Source organism: Podarcis erhardii (genome assembly GCF_964252035.2).
Source record: "Podarcis erhardii genome assembly, chromosome: 2".
In the NCBI taxonomy this organism is placed as follows: Eukaryota; Metazoa; Chordata; class Lepidosauria; order Squamata; family Lacertidae; genus Podarcis; species Podarcis erhardii.
In genome coordinates this window covers 97,788,649-97,807,641 of record NC_138498.1, presented here as the reverse complement: position 1 = coordinate 97,807,641, position 18,993 = coordinate 97,788,649, and the positions used below count along the sequence as shown (strand labels likewise).

Here is an 18,993-nt window from a genome sequence, read left to right as displayed (position 1 = left end):
AGTCTAAGAATGGAATCTGAATGGTGGAAGGGCACTGGTGGTGGAAGGCCTCATTAGGCAAAGTGTGCCTCGGTTTAAGAACGGTTTCAGTTTAAGAACGGACTTCCGGAACGGATTAAGTTCATAACCATAGGTACCACTGTACTCAGATTTTTCAAGAATAATTAAAATAAACTGTAAATAAAAAAATTAGCCTGCATGTAAACACATAATGAGACTAAGAGACCAAAGACTAACAGTTACTGACTTTATATAATGGAGCATTCACTACTTACAGCTACACAACTGATGCTTGTTGCTATGGCACTTAACTATTAATTTCTGAGAGAAAGTGAATATAAAACAGCCAGATGAACACCAGCCAGATAACATAGATACATCTCCAAATACTGGCAGACATTACTGCCTGTCTTAATTGTAATTTGCCCCTATAAGGATAGAGGGAACTGAGTTATTTCAAGTCAGAAACAATGAAGGGCAGCTAATACCCTGAATTATTATTAGTTTTTTTAAAAAAAACTTTTATGGTATTAAGTCTCATTGAAATCAATGCAAATGTTCAGATGTAAAACATAAGTTAGAGTACTTGAGAGTTGAGATGAGCCACATGCTTGCCAACTGCAACTTCCCTCTTCCTTTTCCTGCACAGCTAGGTGGACCTGTTCAGAAGCTTCTATTCATTTTTGATGAACCATGGTTTCAAGGTTTGCAAGTTTCAAAGAGACCATAATTAATAACCCTAGTTTTTCAACTCAGACAAAAAGGCAAATTGGGGTGAAGCAAAAACTCTGAACACTCAGCTGCATGGGAAGAGGAGGAGGGCTGATCATAAAACCTCACAGCTAATGAGTCGGAACTGTATAAGCATTTTTTATACCGGTTACACCAGGGGGTCGGCAACATTTTTTGAGGCCAGTCCGGTCCACTCCCCGGCAGACCTCTTGGTGGGCCGGACTGTGCGCACCTGCACATGCGCTCAAGCTATTTCCGGCGCACTTCTGGGATGGAGGAGCGCACATGCTATTTCCGGCGCTCTTCCGACCCAGAAGTCGGTCTTCACGGCGAGAGAAAAAATGGCGCCGTGAAAAAAAGAGCATGGAATCCCCACGCTGATCCACGGAATGGCCGTGGGCCAGTTCCAGTTAACTCATAGGCCAGAACCGGCCCATGGGCCTTAGGTTGCCAACCTCTGGGTTACACTGAAACACATTCTAGCTTGTACTGATACAGCTACCCAAAGCATACCCAAAATCTGCTATATCCACCAGCTGCAAAATAAATTTAGGATAGGAAATACAAAGCTAGCAAAGAAGCTTGAAATATGCTATTTGTTAAATACAACATAAATCTGAGGCTGCAATTCATTTATGAGAAAAATGCCTTGAGAAAAATGCTGCAATCCTAAATACATTTTTTTTCTAGGTAGGAAGTTCCATTGAGCACAGTACTTCTGAGTAAACATGCATAGGATTTCACTCTCCAAGAACTATGATTTAGTCACAGCTCCCAGAATAATCCACTACTTTTGTTTACAGTTCCGATACTTCCAGACTTATGTTCTCACTGGGTTCCAACAGGATTCTGAGGCACTTCACAGTGCCATGTGACACATTCACAGGAAAACAGGCAGTAAGGCAAGATACTGAACCCATGCATTTACTTCACTCCGCATGGAAATCAAGCGCAAACATGTAATTTATTTACCTTTTAAGTGGCTTCGGCCAAGCAATCTTCAGCTACAGCCAACCAAAAAAGGTCAATCTTCTTACCCTGGAAACAAAATAGATACAACAGTATGACTGACCAGGGCTAGCGACAATATGAGAGATATTTTCACAGAGATATTATCAAGGGCAACTGTAAATAAAACAACAAATGAATCCAATTGCATTTAATGGTGAATGACTTTCAGAGCAAGGTAATAAAAACAATCAAGTCACAGGACAGTTAGTTATCAGTAGCAGCCATTGTGAAGCTCAGTTCAAACAAACAAAACATAATCTTTGGGGGCAAAGAAAAACTCTACAGATGAAACTGACTTTGTTCTCTCTAGCACAAACTTTCGCAATCTTGATGTTTATCCATTTATTCTCACTTTAAATAATATATTACTCAGAAGCCTTTGTTCTCAGAGATCGGGTAGGTTTCAGTGCAACATATACATGTGGCTATGTATTGATTTAATTCTTTTTAAGGCTTACTTTTGTTACCACAGTCCTTATTGCTCTTGTTGTTAACCCCAAAAGATATACTTCTAGATAAGCTGCCTTGAGTATATCAACAGAACTGATTTCGTCATTCAGACATTTCCCCTACAAAATAAATACACATCACTGTTTTTAGGGAATTCCGTTGTAAGTCAAGCAGAACACACCAAGTATACCAAGGATTACTTGGTGCCATTAAAAAGTGGAAAAGTACACAGTTATGTGATCTAAAGGGAGGGTGTGCTTTTTTTATCACGTAAACATCACAGTATTCTCTTTCATGCAAAACGGTATGTAATCCTTTAAGAAACAAAACTTATCTTCCATTTTCTGGTCATATAATCAGTGTATAGAAGAAGTGGGGAAAATTTAATTTGCATCAAGTTAACAGATCAAACTACGAATAGCACTTAAATTTAATTCAACATCACATTACTAAACACGTTGGTAAGTAGTTTATGTGCTAATAGCAAATTGTTCCAAATTTAACTAAACACTGATCATTTGAAGAACAGTACAGTCATTTGTGGACAACCCACAAAGCTTTTTTCCAGGTACAATCCACTGAATGTTACAGGTGCTTAATGTCTCCTGAAATCAATGGGAATTGGGTGCTTTCTGTGTATTTCAACGGAATTTAAGAAAATCTTAATACAAACCAATCTACATGTCTGAAAAGCAAGTGCTACATTACTCCTGAAACTATACTCTTCAGCTTTAGAAGGCTAGTTTGTTGTGAGGTATTCTGAAACAACCTTTTCCCTAACACTGTAGCCTTTTTCGTAAATTGGCCTTTGGACATTAAGGGTCATTTAAACAAGTAATCTGTCACCTGTATTAGAAAATTATAAACTCTAAATTGTTCCTTTTTTTGTAACATGCAGATCAGTTATTTTTTCAATCTTCCAAGTAATCAAATCTTCCTATGCATTTTTGATCTATTAACTTTTTATTCATCAATTAGTGCCAACTTTGGTTGTTTGTATTGTTGTATGTTATGATTATGTTATGTTCACGTTTAATAAGGATGGATTTCTGTATTGGGGGTGGGGGGGTTATGTTATGTTGTAAATAAAATTTCCAATAAAAAATTATTAAAAAAAAATTAGTGCCAACTTTAACAATTATGCAGCTGTGTTAGAAACATCAACTAAAAATCTTGGAGAATTAAAGGCAATCACATGGAATATTCCACCACCACCCCTCTTCTCTACAACAGCTGTATTTGCAGGCACTCAGGCAATGCATTAGAAAAAAAGTGTTTTCCTTCCTATATACGTACACTGTTTAAATTTAGGCTTAAGCTTCCTAAATAACACTTCAACAGCACATGCATACTGGGGCCTCACGTATATTTTGACATCTCATGCATTTGCTGACGCATCTAATAAATTTGATTTTTGCATTAAAATCTCAAATCTTAAATTTGGACACACAAAATGCATTTTACTGCTCCACCAATGACCCACACTGCATGGTACTGCTGCTGAAAAAGTCTCCACCCTCCGTTCTATAGCAGTTTTCAGATTCCTATGAACTTAACAGTTTCACTCCCTCTTTTATGTTAGGTAAAGAGAAACGTGCTGCGCAGGTTCTAGTCTTTTCAATCCATCAGGTAAAAGTATTCCTCCTTTCAGACAAGCAGCAACACAGAAGTCTGGGCATCTTTTCCAGGGAAGGATGGGAGACTATTATATTACCTTACAAGAAAGTGACACTCTTGGCCATGGTCATGTGAAAATATTTCTGAGGTATCCTTTAACACCCTTTAAATATTGAAACAATAAAAACAATATTTGCTGTTGTACCTTTGAAGCTCTGACAAAAGCTTTGTTTTAGCACTTACCACAGTGTGCAATAAGAGTTAATAATCAAATCTGTCCCAACCCCCACAAATGTTAAACAAAAAGATAAAAGAAATGCAAATAGCTATTGTCATGGAAAGTTAAAGTACCTGTCTGTATTTTTAAGTGAAAACTATTATCTCTATCAATCAAAATTTAAGAATACAATAGCGCTAATGACATAAGGTGCTTTGACTGAGGTGCTTTTTCCTCATAAAGAAAGACTATAAAAGTAATATACTAACAATTAGATAAGCTATTTGCAATGTTGCTACGAAGCGGGGGGGGGGGACGACTTTAAGCAGTCTTATTGTTAATAAAATGCTTCTGAATGTGTGTGTTGATTTGCACCCAAGAAGACTAAAAAATCCCTACACATTTTAATAAGATTGGTGAAATTTTATTCAGATCCTCACACTTGCCAACATGTGGTAGAATAGCACACTCTTCTGTTTAAGAGGAGTTACTCAAATGAAGGAAATAGTTAATTGGTAACCCAAATTCTTACTTCTAGCCTCGACGTACAATAATCATATTTTCAACAAACATGAGGGTTTTATTTGTCTTTCTCTTTAAAAAGCAAAAATAAATAAATAAAAAAACCCTCTCATTTGACTTTCAAATAGAAGCCAGCATTCTCTTATAGGCTGCACGAATCTCATACAGAGTACATACATAAATACAGTTTCAAGAATGGGTTTTCATTTTTTAAAGCGGATTCAATCAGGAACTGAGCTGGTGCAGTTGATAAGAGAACACACAGCAGCAATTATGTCTAGATTAACAGCAAGTGATATTTAAAATGCCTTTAGTAGACAGTTAAAACTAGGATGCCATTATGCTAACTCTGCCCCTCACAGAGAAGCAATAGGACTGTCAGTTTCCCTCATCCCACTTTCCCGCTGCATTATCAGGTTTCCTACTCTATAGTCCTATTACTTTCTGCATCATAGCTAACATCTCTAGTGTGCTATTAATATCAATGAAGAGACGATTCAATTTCCACAAAAGAAAAAAAAACCTGATCCCTAGTATAAAACAGACATTCTGGTGAGGACTCTAACCGAGGACAAAACAGAAACAACTGTCTTGTTGCTTTTTACAAAAACAAAACTATTGTGCATGCCATTTGAAAGCTTTAGTAAACAATGAAACTATCCCCTCCCCCCTACAGTGACAAACAAAAATGCCCGACAAAAAAGCAAGTCAAACACATCCCATCTCCCTACTCTCAGAGAACAGTGTGCTGTTAAGGTTCAGGTACTTGCACAAGAAAAAGTAAACCCTAAAGAAACACCTGGATTCACAAACCTTAAAGGCTGCAACAAACTCCCTAAACTACCGGGGCTCCTGCAAAGAGGTCTGAACAAGACAGAATTCTGAACATTATTTATAAAGAGGAACAATAAAGGATAAGGATCTTTAATAATACACACTTACCCATTAATGAAGAGGAAGAAAAGGTCTGAGCTGTTGTAATAATTCCCAATCAAGTAAAGAAAAAGTTGAGAGTTCTGGAAAGACCATACGGTTTACTTCTAACTAGCCAGATTTTCTCTGCCTCAACATTGGCTGCAGTGTAAGGAAGGACTGAAGGTATGTGGTCTAAACACAACAAAAGCCACTGCCTTACTCTAGATTAAATATGCAGGAAGAGGCCCCTTTGCATAAACACAAACACTCGGCAAATGAGTAACTGGCTCAAATCAGACGCCTGCTGTGCCTTCTACCTGTCCTGATCTCTCAGGAGCTGAACAGCCTGTTTAATAGGGATGGTGGCTAAAAAAGATCACATAGCTACACGCAACCACCCCCCCCATAAATAGCAGCAATAACAACTAATAAATAGGAACAATATTAAGAACTGAATTGACATTTGCTGTTACAAAAGAAAACATTTCCTCACCCACACACCTTTCAAGGCAGAGAAAGACAAAGAGACGAACAAGCAGGAAAGAATCCAGTAGGTAGAACATACTTTCTTTAAACCTCAAATTCATCAGAATTACAGGTTTTGACTGAGTCTCTAAGTATGTATACTTAAAAGTAAATTCCACTGACATTGATTAAACTAATTTCTGAGTGGAAATGTTAAAGGCTAAGCTGTTGGGTTTGGGGGGCAAGAAGGACTTTATAACTTACATCTTTGAAGCATTTAAGAAAAAGAAAGGCATGATTTGTTTCTTGTTGTTTCAAAATAGAAACAATTTTATTGCTCAAACTGTCATTTTTTTCAAAAAAACCAGAATGTGCAGAATATTCTAGAATGCTGTTGCTTTAGAAACAATCCAATGTAAACAAATATACTTTCTATTAAGGTTGGAAGGGGGAGAGGAAATTTGATATTTATGTCAGATTCCCCCCCCCCCCATCAGATGACCCAAATCAGTTTGGAGAACAATCCTATGCATGTTTTCTTGAAAGGAAGTAGTCCTCCAAAAGTTGCTAAATTATTATTTATTAAATTTTATACACATCTTGATTAACAAAACAAAACAGAAACCCTCAAAAGTTGACTACAACTTCCATCATCCTTGATCTTTAGCGATGCTAAGTATGGCTGCTGGGAGCTGGAGTGCAACAAATATCTGGAGGGTGACAGGTTCCCCCAGCCCTGTTTTACACGCCATCCCCTATATGAATTTCCAAAGCGTATACATTTCATCTGTTAAAGACAAAATTTGACCATTTGCATTAGTACACAGAGTCAATGTGAGCACTACCCTGTTGATTCTCCTTGATCTCTCAGCAGCTTTCATTAACATCAACTATGGTATCCTCCTAGAGCGTATGCCCAAAGAGGGACTGGATGGCAGTGTTTTGCAATGGAGCCTGTCCTTATTGGGCCAGCCATCTCCAGAGAATGGTACTTAGGGGATGTTGCACAGTCTTGCACAAACTTCCATATGGGATTTCACAGGGAACAATCTTGTCCCTCAAGCCGTGTAACATCTATATCAGGGGTCCTCAAACTACGGCCCGTGGGCCCGCCCAGCAGATCACTCCAGACCTCCCCCCCCCTCGGCAAGGCCCGAGGCTCGGAAGCCTATACCTGCAAGAGTGGCAGCAGATGTGGGTCGGTGTCTGGCTTCAGTAATGGGCTGGATGGGAGCAAATAAACTGCAGAGCGGGGGGGGGGGGGCAGCCAGGTACACTTGCCCTGGGCCTCAAAGGGCTAAGTCAACTGGGGGCCCACACCAGGGACTCACTGCTTTTTTGTTTGAGTTTATAACTTTATTCTAACAGGACTTCCACCCCAGGCCTATGACAAGCTTCACATGGGCCTGGCTGGTATGCTGAATAAAGGTGTCCAGGAGGCAGAGAAGCCTAGAAGGACATGGGGAGGAGAGAAGGAATGCCTCCCTAGCCACCCCCAACTTCTCCATCACCCGGCCATCTTTGTATGTTTGAAAAAACACTGTGTTAAACTGGGGCGGGGGGTGTGACATTGCTGTGGCTCTTGCTGTGGCAAGCTTGTTGTTGTTGGTATCCATCTGTCTCAAGAGACAATCAAGTACATCTCTGGGGGTAAAGTCAAACCACTGTGTTAGCAGCACCAAAGTGACCTCCCTGGGACACAAGCCTAGGAAGTGTTTATACAGGTCCTAGGCTGCCCAGACAACAAAACCCACTTCTCGTCTTCGTTGATGTGGTCCAAAGGAAAGCAGAGCAATTACCTTTGGCACCAATTTGGCTGCAGGAGTTGCCAGACAAGGAGGCGTACAAGGTGCCAGACAACCGTCTTAGAGACTCCACTTCGGATTAGCGCACCATTTACTCAGCCTTCCTTATGATAAATAATAATAATAATAATAATAATAATAATAATAATTACTATTACTATTACTATTACTATTACTACTACTACTATTCACACACACATATTTAAGTGGCATATGTAGATGTAAAATTATAGTAGTATCTTATAAAATCCCAGACGAGTTAGTTTTAGTAATGAGATCTTTAAAAAGAAAAGAAAATGTAATATGACTGTTCTTAGCTGAGTTGACATATTTCTACAGCCACAAAATATAACAATTAACGTGACAGCCACATGTAGTCTTCTTATTTATCTATTTAAGAATAGGCCTTATATTTACTTGGATTCTAGAATTATTTGATACACAGTCTATCAAGCACTTATTCACATGAAATAAAACCTCTCATTTACATGAGCACTGGAAACCCAAGGAAGCTTTAATGCGCAGCGCTCAAACTATCAAGAGAGGGCTTCTACATCTGGGCTTTTACTTGCTTTTGGGGACTACCCTCATTTTTTCAAAGACCTCACTAAAAAGGGGGGGGGCACCAGCACAACACACCATGAGATATTTATTAAAGGGCTGCTAAAATAAAGTATTTCCCTCCCATGAGCTTACAGTTTCTGACTGCACCAAGGTGAGAGTTGGGTCCTGGCCAGTTAAATGAACAAAAGACATCCAACAGCAGTGCTTACTAGATACCCCTTTAAAAGAGCTTTGGATTCAACTAGCAAAGCTAGAAAATACCCATGCAACTGTAATTTCTCTTGAAGCATGTGGGAAAGCACAAGCAAACTGGATTTGACTTTGGGTCAACTCATAGACCAGGTATGCTAATAAAAAATATATCAGGAGCTGCACTGTAAAACAAAAAAACTCAGTTCCCTGTGCCAACAGGTTATGAGACAAAAATTGTCCCCTTTGCAGGCCTTGCCCCTAAAAACCTGGAACTAAATAACTCAATTTCCTGACCTGATAGGGGGAAAATGCTTAACAGGATTGGTTTTAATTAATACCTCACGGAGAGAGTCCATAAGAAATGCCTTTACTATTCACTATATTATTATTATTATTATTATTATTATTATTATTATTATTATTATTATAGCATTATTATTATTATTATTATTATTATTAATTGAAATGACCTTTCAAATAAGGTGTTAGATCATATTCTCTGCATAGATAACAGCGATCTAACCTTGATGCAAATAAACCATTGAACAAAATGTAATCAGTATATCGCTGTGTAAAAGCCTCTGTCCATCCCCATGGAGGTTCTAATGACTGTTTTGGCACTTCTGGCTGGTAGTTATGCCTTCTTGCTCACATATATCTCATACTGGTTGAGCAAGCTAATGGAAGTGCTGTTAGTGGAATCCAATATTAATGCTCTGCATCGTGCAAAACTGGATGCAACTGAATATAATATACAATTATAGGTGGTATCTAATTCCATAGCTAATAGATGCTGGATTTTAAATTAATATTTTAATAAGGAAACTGAAATAAATACTGCTACTCAGGTAGAATAACACTGCATTCTGGATCTGACAGTCTTTCCTGCTGTTAAGCCTGTTCTCCATAGCACTCTGTTGGGCTGGGCGGGGGGTGGGGGGATTCAAGATTCAAATGTCTGAGTGACACATCCTGATGCACCGAGTCAAAGATGTCATCTTCATGCAAGCTCCACTAGCTATATGCTTGAGAGGAAAATGAAGCGCACACACATACAGTACAGAGACTGGGGGAGGGGAGTGAGACCTCCAGAAAATAAACAGGGTATATGGTTTCAAAGGCTACAGACACAGACATTTCATTGTTCGAGCCAATTATCAGTGGAAAATAATAACAACAGATGGATTGAGAGTCACTGACTTTTCATATGCACTTCATCTCTGCACAACAGATGATGAAATGCGAGAGCTATCTCAGAAAGGCAAAACATCTTTCAGCAAAAGAACTCTATACTCCAGATGGGGACCTTCTAAGGCAGCTGATTATCTTCTTATAATGTTTTAAGAGAGAGTTACTGAAACATTTCAAGAACTAATCAGATACGATGGGTACAATGGCACCATTGTTTGGAAGGAGGAGAAACTTTGGACTTGTGACTGAAAACAGTCAATACACGTTTCTAGAAGGTTAGAAATGTGCATTTCCTGTTTCCACATCAAGTGCTCTCAGCTCCAAATAAAGGCCTGATCCCATCATTCATGAGCTGGCAGCAACTACAGTGGGGACTTTGCCAGTGGAACCAGGCCCAAAATTGGAACGTCTGCTTCTGGCAGAAGAGTAATTCATCTCCCAACACATACAGATACATGCTTCTACTACTTGGGTGAGAAAACTAGAAAAAGATATTTCTCAAGAAAGCACACCCTTCACCATTTCATGTGCAGAAATGAGGACGGAACTGCAATTAACCTTTACAATGCATCCTTGCTGCCTAGAGGATAGCTCAAAGTTGAGCTAAGCATTTGAATAAACAGATACACTTGTTGCATGGGATTACACTGACATTATTTTACAGCGTTCAAAGAATAATTTCTGGTACAGTACAGTGGTACCTTGGGTTAAGTATTTAATTCGTTCCAGAGGTCTATTCTTAACCTGAAACTGTTCTTAACCTGAAGCACCACTTTAGCTAATGGGGCCTCCTGCTGCTGCTGCGCTGCCGGAGCACAATTTCTGTTCTCTTCCTGAAGCAAAGTCCTTAACCCAAGGTACTATTTCTGGGTTAGCGGAGTCTGTAACCTGAAGCGTATATAACCTGAAGCGTATGTAACCCGAGGTACCACTGTATTGTAAATCTGGATAACCTCAACCTTAAATATGCTACACTTAGAACCAATATGTATTCTGCTCCTGCATAATACTTGTTTAAAGCAGGGTGGGAAAAGAGACAAGGATACTTGGATAAGCTGTGTGTATGTTTATGGTGTTTTAAAAGTCTACAAACAAGTGCATTTCTCTTTATAAACTATTTTTTTTTTATAAAGTATACAAATACCAATGCAACAAAACATCCTTTCTCCCCAAGACCACATGGGAAATCACTTTCGAACCTGTGGGAATTTCAACGTTGAGTTGTAATGTTGCTGTTCTAATGAGAGGAATAATCACTTAACCTACTAGATATGTGCACATCCTTGCACATACCTGAAGAAGTTACCGTATATGAATTGTGGCCCTTATCTACCATGACTTACTAGATGTCCCTGAACAAGACATGTCCTTGCATCTCAATATCAGCTCCTGATCTGTAAGGTCAGAATAAGAGTGAACTAGACAACCAAGGTTATTTTGTGAAATCACAACCTGAAATGCTGTGCATATTAAAATAATAGAAATGACAAATAGTAGAACATGCATTTTGTCTACACTGCACCATGACTGCACAGCGAGGTAAATCAAACTGATATGTAGTAAAACATGCATACTTTCACTATCACTAGTCTTTTTCAGGAAATGAAGCATAATATGGTTTCAAAGGAAATACGAGCAATATTTAAAAGTTGGAAGTTTAGCTGAAAAACTACTCCTGTAAATGCCATATCAGTGTACAATTTTGAACCATCACCGTCCACTATTTCCTCTAAGTCTGACCAGTTATGGGTTGGATCTAGGCTTAGTCATAATTAGAGGAGACTGGTTGAGATCAATGGGACTTAAGATTAACTCTTGTCCCATTGAAAGTATGACTAAAGGTGCAATCCAGGACACACATGCTCCTTCACCTGGGTTGTGCAAAGCAGTGGAGCCACTTTCGCATCTGCAACCCAACTGCTCACCAGGCTGGTGCAGAGATAGCATCTGCATCAGACCCGATACTGTCAGGCAACAGCAGCAAGACTGGTCTGGGGTCCAATGGATCCCATACCAGTTCAGCCCTGCCCGCTCCCCACCCTTGGAAGCCCCTGTTTCAGGGTTTTTCACTGACCTCCATGGGATACTGCAAACATACCTCCCACCTTCCCACACTTTCAGCAGGCAGAAGGGGGCAGTCAACTCTGAAGGAGCCACTTGGGCAGCAGAACACAGCGGAAGGGTACCTCTGCTCATTCTAAATCACCAGTGTAAGGGTTTATTTTTTTATTGCTTTGTAACGGATGGAAATAATTAGTTTATCCAACTACGCACAGACAAATTAGCATGACACACAGCATCCCTCTAAATTCTCGTTTTACAAAATACTGTTAAAAACCTGTTGTTTTTCTTTGCCTTATTATTAATAATAACATAATTTATATTAAAAAATTCTGATCAGTATGGCCCTCAAAGGAAAAAAATAGAAACAAATCTGTGCCAATCAGCTAACACCTAAATATTAATAGTTATTTCATGAATAAAGCTCTGTAAGTTCTACTGGGATGTGGTGTATGTCCTTAACACAACCTATAATACAACCTGTAACACACACAGGCTGCATTTGGACACCGTGACAGGAATTAACCCAGCTGGAGGAGTATGTGGACCAGTCGGGGGTTAGGTTTGTTCCTATTATGATAAACCATGGTTTGTTGTGATGTTCAAGGGCACTGGATTTGCATGCAGCGGTTCTCAACCTGTGGGTCCCCAGATGTTGGACTACAACTCCCATCATCCCTGAGCTCTGGCCTTGCTAGCTAGAGGTGATGGGAGTTGTAGTTCAACAACATCTGGGGACACACAGGTTAAGAAAGGCTGGCATAGGGCAAAATTCTACAACTCATTTAAGCAACAAAGAGGAAAACAAATGACATGTAACAGAACTATCTGGCTAAGCACATGCTTAGTGGATAATTCCCCAAATGTATCCCCATATCCTTCACTAGCCCACAGTGATGGCACCCAACCAAATAATATGCTTCTTGCCAGATAGACAGACAGACAGTTTTAATAGGCAGCCACCAGAGAACATCTTTGCATAATAATAAATATCATAAAAGGGGGAAAATATTTCTGCCTCTGGGGTTATCAGTTCTATTTTTCCTAACCATTCACACTAAGAGTTGTGAAACCACAAAAATGTACTTGCGGTTTAAAAAAATACCCATATTAACACTCTGTGTTTGGTGCAATATACCAGACAAAACTTTGGCTTCTTCATGGCTCTAGGTTTGTGTCATATAGGATGAAAAGAAGACAGATGCGAGAGTGAGCCTGGTTTTACATCGGATGCTGCTTTTCAGGAGCGGAATTGACTGACTGATTATATTTCTATGCTGTTTTCCATTTGAGTAAATCCCAAAGTGACTTACAAATGATATATAGCAACAGCAGCAATAAACGTAACAACAGAACGTCACAATTACAGCAAAAAATATCACAATTATAATGTCTGGGCCATGGTGAGATGACCCTACCAAGTTGTATATAATAATTAAGAAATCCACAATAAATTTAAATGTAATTATAATCTGTAAAACAATGCTGACAAAACAGAAGCTTAAAAGCAGTCTAAAATCCACTACATCCCCCCAGTACCTCACTATCACTCACTTACTTTGCTCAGTTTATTAAAATATGCCAACCAACAAATCAAGACTCTCCTTCCTTGGAGGTTTTAAGCAGAGGTTGGATGGTCATCTGTCAAGGATGCTTCAGTTGAGATTCCTGGGTCACAAAGGTTGGACTAGATGACCCTCAAGGTCCCTTCCAACTCTACTATTCTATGCTTCTCTAATATGTGTGCTGATACTCAGCAACCCTACTCACACCAGGGCTGCTTGTCCCCTAGGTCAAGTTCTCACTGTGAGAATGGGATCAAATTGAAACATCTTTCTTAGGACTTTATACTCTCACTGATGAGCACCCGTCATTCGGCCCCCACAAACAGTAGCAATCCAAGCAACAAGCAAAGGCAGTGATATCCTTTTATAGATCTATGCATTGGATGCCCAATAATTGGCCTCAAGGTTCCTCACTCTCCCCCATGTTTCTGCTATAATTAAACATGCCCGGGCTGGTGGAGCTACCAGGGATCAGGGTGGGCAGATAGAATTAGTTACCTCTTTCCCATCCCCATACTCATAGGTGACAGAAGAGTTTACTGAAAGTTATCCACCTCATGTGCAACTGAGTAAAACTGAAGTGTTGTTGTTGTTTAGTCGTTTAGTCGTGTCCGACTCTTCATGACCCCATGGACCAGAGCACACCAGGCACTCCTGTCTTCCACTGCCTCCCGCAGTTTCGTAAAAAAACCCTGAAGTACCTGAACTTAAAAACCAACTTAATCTTAGTGAACTAAACCATTACAAACCCAAGTGTTTCTCTATTTGAAGAATTTTCACCTCGCCCCACACCTGAAAAAGCCTTCCAGAGTGGCTTACAAAGATCAATAATAAGACAAACCCTGTCCTAAAGCTTACAATCTAAAGAGACGTCACAAAAGGAAAACAGTTTGGGAGGGAGGAGGAAAAACAAACAAACTGAGACCCTAGTTTAAGTTACAAAGTTCTTATAACAAGCAGCTGGAATGGAAACAATTCAGAGAGAGGAGGAACCAAAGGTTCTTGTGTTTCAGTAGAACCAATGGAGTGGTCCAGCTTCCCTTCTCTTCCTGATGGAATGAATGACTGCTGCCAGATGACACAGGTGAGCGAGGGAAGCGGAGTGTGGATTTTGTTATAAACATCTTTCATGCATTTCCATATTTAATCTGAAGTTTAGAGCACTACAGGATTATAAACAAGTTGCTATTTGCCTTACATAACATAACTAACCAACATCTTAAATGTCAAGAGTTAATGTATAAACAAAAGGAACAATTCCAGAGAAAGCAACACAGGGAGAGAGACTGACAAGCTAAAATAAGCCTTCCTCAGAATAACTCAGAAATAACTCTAGATCTTCTGAAGAAAACAAAAGACCTTGGGGTAATTTTTCCAAGTCAATCCGCGTAAAATCCATTCCTCCTTCCCCTTCAAGCAAAGGTGGCATTGCAACCCCCAATTGCTGCATCTGTACATTGGACTATGGACAAACGTTAGGACAATTCTCCTGCCAAGGTAAAAGTACCCACAGAAGTCACAGCACTCAAAAAAGTGATTAAGATAATTCATCTAGGAAAATATGAAAAAGAAGAGTTTGGATTTGATATCCCGCCTTTCACTCCCCTTCAGGAGTCTCAAAGCGGCTAACATTCTCCTTTCCCTTCCTTCCCCACAACAAACACTCTGTGAGGTGAGTGGGGCTGAGAGACTTCAAAGAAGTGTGACTAGCCCAAGGTCACCCAGCAGCTGCATGTGGAGGAGCGGAGACACGAACCCGGTTCCCCAGATTATGAGTCTACCGCTCTTAACCACTACACCACACTGGCTCACATGATTGTTCTATCATTATACTTACCCTGTTGGCACTGCTTTCATGTTCCACATGTTGGGTATTCCCCCCCCCCAATAAACATCTTGCCCATATTTAATCATGTTTCATGGGCAATATCAGAATCATTGTATATTAGTGGAAAGAAAAGGCTTACCATACAATGTCCCCAGGATGCATGACACTTGTCTTACAAACAAATGCTTTTATTTGCCCTTGTATGATCAAACAGACATTAAGACTTTCATCAAAATACGTTCCATCAAAATACGTATTTCCTTTCAGTGTGTGTCTGGTTAGGGTTCCAACGTATGCCTAAAGTCTGTTCAACTAGCAGGCAATTAAAAAAAATATGTCGACTTTCATGTATTAAGGTGGTCTTTTGAAAATTTGTACAGAACACAGCTTTAATCTTTATTAAATCCCCTCCTTTGGTGGCTCTATTTTAGTCCTCTTTTTAACCTTCTTTTTGCCACTTTCAGAAAGCTGAAAATTGCAATGACTCAGTTCAGACATAATGCAAAACTATAGCTTAGTACTGTATGATCAAGCTTGTTCACACCCTCTTCCTCTGGAGTGTGGCCATGATAATGAGACAGGAAGCATCCTCTTCCACTTTTAAAGTAACAGGAGTTTATAATTTTGTTTGAATGAGGAACTAAAAAATAAGCCAACACCAGAAACTATAGTTTGCTGCAAGGTGTGTAATGATTTGAATGCAAGAAGACTAAAAGCTCCCTACATATTTTAATAATAGCTGCAAAATTTTATTCAGCTCATCACATTTGCCAACATGTAAAATAGCATTCCTCTCTGCTGCAACAGTAAACTTAGACTGCTTTTCAATCAATAACATAGTTGCAGCCTATATGTTTAACCAGATTATTATCTTGCTTTAGCTTGCAGTGAACTTCCTTCTGCAATAATATATGATGCATAAACTATTATTAACAGTGGGATGTATGTCTTCCTTTTGTCTGCAGTGAGGTTTCTTCATAGTAGGATAGCATGAACTAAAAATGGCATCAAATAAAAACCCCATGTCTTTTAAGTGTACAGCAGTACACCAGTATTCTGTATGTATACCAGGGCTTTTATCTACTCCTCCACTACTGTAGTCCCTAACACTGCCTGAAAATATGTCTCTGGATCACAGGGCCTCCAGAGCATTTGATACAATGCTCAGAAAGGAAAACTGGCAACCCCACCCCATGTGCAAACACAAATGCTTTCCACCGAGATCTCTGGATCTCAGCCCATGACTTCTGAGACTGCCTCTTCCTGGTAAACAGCATATTAATGATAAACAGCAGCATTTTCAGCCAACTCCTAATGAAAAGTGTGAAGGGAAACTAGTAGGTAGGGTAATAAGCAACCAAACAGAAGCTTCTTTGGATAATAAAGCACAATTCAAGCCCTTAAGGCTTAGAAGATTCCTCTGGTTCGGATCTAACTGCAGTTATGTATAGGACACACACAGTGAGGCTAGTCACTGGGTAGAAGAATCTGCTAACTGCTTAAGTCTGTTTTGGTGTATGGCCACCATTTGGCAAGCACAAAAATATAATGCTCGTTGCAAGGCATAGGTCAGCACAGTTGGAGCCAGATAGCAAGCTTAAGATATTATTGTAGCTATAGCATCTGGTGCGTTGGTATATTCCATGCGCTTTTGAAATGGTTGTTTTAGACCAGGTTCCAGCTCTTTCTTTCTTTCTTTCTTTCTTTCTTTCTTTCTTTCTTTCTTTCTTTCTCTCTCTCTCTCTCTCTCTCTCTCACACACACACACACAGTTCCCTCTCTCATTAATCTCCAAATTTGGGAGGTTTCAATTTCTCATTTCATATTCAAATACTGATAATACCAGATACACGTGGGTAAGTATATATCTCTTTCAGTGTATAAAGAACAATAAAGTAAAATAAAATAAAATAAAATAAAATAAAATAAAATAAAATAAAATAAAATAAAATAAAATAAAAATAAACCATTTTCTTCATCAACTGGTAAAAGAAGACTTGGAGTTCAACTGTTTTCTTTGGAAACCAAATTATTTGGCCTGGTTAGAGCCATGCCTTCCTTCGCATTACTCAGATGGGAGCAAGAACACTCTAATAATTGTTTTAGTTTATACACTTCTCAGTTTGCCTTTGACATGAGTTTTCTTTTCACTTCTAAGACTGTAAGAACAGTTGTTGCCCATGAACTCAAGGACTAGGTGGTAAATGAACATATATATACCTGGTCTACATAAGAGGGAAACACATTTTCCACACAGAAATAACTATAGAGTCATACCTCATGTTACGTCCACTTTATGTTACGTTCTTTCAGGTTATGTCCTGCAGCGACTCGGAAGTACAGGAAAGGGTTACTTCCGGGTTTCGCCGCTCACGCATGCGCAGAAGCGCAAAATGACGTCACACGCATGCACAGAAGCGGCGAATCGCAACCTGCACATGTGCAGACACACCACTGCAGGTTGCGCTCTTTTCATGTTGCGAACGGGCCTCCGGAATGGATCCCATTCGCAGCCAGAGGTACTACTGTATACGATTGAGACTTGGACACAATTCACCAATTATTCACAAAACAGAATTCTTTCAGGGTCCAAGGGTAAAGGAATGTGTTCAACTGCTGTACAGTAGTGCCCCGCAAGACGAATGCCTCGCAAGACAAAAAACTCGCTAGACGAAAGGTTTTTTCGTCCGCGATTTGCCTCGCAAGACGAATTCCCCTATGGGCTTGCTTCGCAAAACGAAAACGTCTCGCGACTTTGTTTCCTTTGTGTAAAAACCGTTAAAACCAAGGGTGCTTAGCTTGAGCAGCTGCAGTTGCGACTTGACTTCGAGGAGCAACTGTTAGCACGTGGTTTGGTAGCCTTTTCTCAGACTTTGCTCACTTTTGAAGATTTTCCAAAACTTTTCCAGAACTTTTCCAGAACTTCTCTTTCATCCATTTGGTAAGTTAAACTTTTAAAACTTTTTTGGGGGGTTTTGGATTTTGGGTTGGGGTGTTTGGGATTCAAGGACTTGGTGTTGGGAAGGGGTTTGCGATAATCTGGGACCATGTGGGGTTTTTTGGGGAATTTTTATGATTTTCTGTGACCACTGGGCCAGGTTGTTTTTTTTTGAAAAATTTTCTGAGTTTGAATTTCTGAGTGCTGGCCATGTTGTTATTTTTTGAAATTTTTTTTTTGTCTGGGTGGGGAAGCAGTTGGGGAGGGGTTTGCAGCAGTTGGGGAGGGGCTGGGGGAGCAGTTGGGGAGGGGTTTGCAATTTCTGTGTTGTGGGTGGGTTGGTGCGTGTCTGTGGGAGCAGTTGAGGTTTTTGAAGACATTGGTGATTTTTGAAGCTTTTCCTAAACTTATTTTGCAGCCATTTGAGGTTTCTGAGGACTTCGGTGGTTGATTGTTGAAGCTTTTCCAGAACTTCTCTTTCATCCATTTGGTAAGCTAAACTTTTAAAACTTTTTTGGGGGTTTTTGGATTTTGGATTTGGGGTTGGGGTGCTTGGGATTCAAGGCCTTGGTTCTGGGTTTTAATTTCTGTGTGGTGGGTGGCTGGCTGCTTTTGTATTTTTTGGGTTTGAAGCACATCACTGATTTTTTTTTCTGTTTCTGAGTTTACGAAGGTAGGAGCTGTGCTGCCATGGGACCCAAGAAGACTGCTGCTGCGGTGGCCGGCGAGAGGAAGAAGGAGAAGGTGACGCTGGAAATGAAGAAGGAGATCATCTGGAAGCACGACGGCGGAATGCGTGTGACGGACATCGCCAGGGAGTACGACAGGAACCCATCGACCATCGGGACCATCCTGAAGATGAGGGAGAAGATCCTGGCGACTGATGCAGCCAAGGGAGTCACCAGGATCGTGAAGAACCG

The 18,993-nt window shown here is 39.9% G+C and overlaps 1 protein-coding gene across 15 annotated transcripts in view; it reads right to left on the bottom strand.

Annotated features, from left to right (window-relative positions):
* The window catches only part of FOXP1 (forkhead box P1), a 553,244-nt gene that overhangs the window by 305,039 nt on the left and 229,212 nt on the right, over positions 1-18,993 (bottom strand). For all 15 annotated transcript variants that reach the window (XR_014154059.1, XM_081852731.1, XM_081852742.1 and 12 more), the window contains one exon: positions 1,705-1,770. The gene's annotated coding sequence lies outside the window, so the exon portion shown is untranslated. The remainder of the gene's footprint in view (positions 1-1,704; positions 1,771-18,993) is intronic.